A 2,500-nucleotide genomic window follows, 5' to 3' on the forward strand; every position below is an offset into this window, starting at 1 on the left:
GGCCTGTTTATGGTCCGTTCTTGCGTGGTGCGGTGACCGTCGTGAGCGGAGCAAAACGTCAGCCATCTCAGCACCCTGGAACCCCCCGGGTGGCACAGGGCTGGATGGGGCTTTCGTATATAGCAGGGACGGTGCTGCCTCTCGCTTCGCTCGCTGTCCGCCGCTCGCCGCTCGCTCGCGCAGCCAAAAATGGCCAGTTTTGGCCCGTTTTTGGGCCGTTTTGGCCAGTTTTTGGCCTGTTCTTGCATTGCGCGGTGACCGTCGAGAGCGGAGCAAAACGTCAGCCATCTCAGCACCCTGGAACCCCCCGGGTGGCACAGGGCTGGATGGGGCTTTCGTATAGCAGGGACGGTGCTGCCTCTCGCTTCGCTCGCTGTCCGCCGCTCGCCGCTCGCTCGTGCAGCCAAAAATGGCCAGTTTTGGCCCGTTTTTGGGCCGTTTTGGCCAGTTTTTGGCCTGTTCTTGCATTGCGCGGTGACCGTCGAGAGCGGAGCAAAACGTCAGCCATCTCAGCACCCTGGAACCCCCCGGGTGGCACAGGGCTGGATGGGGCTTTCGTATAGCAGGGACGGTGCTGCCTCTCGCTTCGCTCGCTGTCCGCCGCTCGCCGCTCGCTCGTGCAGCCAAAAATGGCCAGTTTTGGCCCGTTTTTGGGCCGTTTTGGCCAGTTTTTGGCCTGTTCTTGCATTGCGCGGTGACCGTCGAGAGCGGAGCAAAACGTCAGCCATCTCAGCACCCTGGAACCCCCCGGGTGGCACAGGGCTGGATGGGGCTTTCGTATAGCAGGGACGGTGCTGCCTCTCGCTTCGCTCGCTGTCCGCCGCTCGCCGCTCGCTCGTGCAGCCAAAAATGGCCAGTTTTGGCCCGTTTTTGGGCCGTTTTGGCCAGTTTTTGGCCTGTTCTTGCATTGCGCGGTGACCGTCGAGAGCGGAGCAAAACGTCAGCCATCTCAGCACCCTGGAACCCCCCGGGTGGCACAGGGCTGGATGGGGCTTTCGTATAGCAGGGACGGTGCTGCCTCTCGCTTCGCTCGCTGTCCGCCGCTCGCCGCTCGCTCGTGCAGCCAAAAATGGCCAGTTTTGGCCCGTTTTTGGGCCGTTTTGGCCAGTTTTTGGCCTGTTCTTGCATTGCGCGGTGACCGTCGAGAGCGGAGCAAAACGTCAGCCATCTCAGCACCCTGGAACCCCCCGGGTGGCACAGGGCTGGATGGGGCTTTCGTATAGCAGGGACGGTGCTGCCTCTCGCTTCGCTCGCTGTCCGCCGCTCGCCGCTCGCTCGCGCAGCCAAAAATGGCCAGTTTTGGCCCGTTTTTGGGCCGTTTTGGCCAGTTTTTGGCCTGTTCTTGCATTGCGCGGTGACCGTCGAGAGCGGAGCAAAACGTCAGCCATCTCAGCACCCTGGAACCCCCCGGGTGGCACAGGGCTGGATGGGGCTTTCGTATAGCAGGGACGGTGCTGCCTCTCGCTTCGCTCGCTGTCCGCCGCTCGCCGCTCGCGCAGCCAAAAATGGCCAGTTTTGGCCCGTTTTTGGGCCGTTTTGGCCAGTTTTTGGCCTGTTCTTGCATTGCGCGGTGACCGTCGAGAGCGGAGCAAAACGTCAGCCATCTCAGCACCCTGGAACCCCCCGGGTGGCACAGGGCTGGATGGGGCTTTCGTATAGCAGGGACGGTGCTGCCTCTCGCTTCGCTCGCTGTTCGCCGCTCGCCGCTCGCTCGCGCAGCCAAAAATGGCCAGTTTTGGCCCGTTTTTGGGCTGTTTTGGCCAGTTTTTGGCCTGTTCTTGCGTGGTGCGGTGACCGTCGTGAGCGGAGCAAAACGTCAGCCATCTCAGCACCCTGGAACCCCCCGGGTGGCACAGGGCTGGATGGGGCTTTCGTATAGCAGGGACGGTGCTGCCTCTCGCTTCGCTCGCTGTTCGCCGCTCGCCGCTCGCTCGCGCAGCCAAAAATGGCCAGTTTTGGCCCGTTTTTGGGCTGTTTTGGCCTGTTTTTGGGCTGTTCTTGTGTGGCGCGGTGACCGTCGTGAGCGGAGCAAAATGTCAGCCATCTCAGCACCCTGGAACCCCCCGGGTGGCACAGGGCTGGATGGGGCTTTCGTATAGCAGGGACGGTGCTGCCTCGCGCTTCGCTCGCTGTTCGCCGCTCTCCGCTCGCTCGCGCAGCAAAAAATGGCCAGTTTTGGCCCGTTTTTGGGCTGTTTTGGCCAGTTTTTGGCCTGTTCTTGCGTGCCGCGGCGACCGTCGTGAGCGGAGCAAAACGTCAGCCATCTCAGCACCCTGGAACCCCCCGGGTGGCACAGGGCTGGATGGGGCTTTCGTATAGCAGGGACGGTGCTGCCTCTCGCTTCGCTCGCTGTCCGCCGCTCGCTGCTCGCTCGCGCAGCCAAAAATGGCCAGTTTTGGCCCGTTTTTGGGCTGTTTTGGCCTGTTTTTGGGCTGTTCTTGTGTGCCGCGGCGACCGTCGTGAGCGGAGCAAAATGTCAGCCATCTCAGCACCCTGGAAC

Source organism: Musa acuminata, unplaced genomic scaffold (genome assembly GCF_036884655.1).
Source record: "Musa acuminata AAA Group cultivar baxijiao unplaced genomic scaffold, Cavendish_Baxijiao_AAA HiC_scaffold_973, whole genome shotgun sequence".
NCBI lineage: Eukaryota > Viridiplantae > Streptophyta > Magnoliopsida > Zingiberales > Musaceae > Musa > Musa acuminata.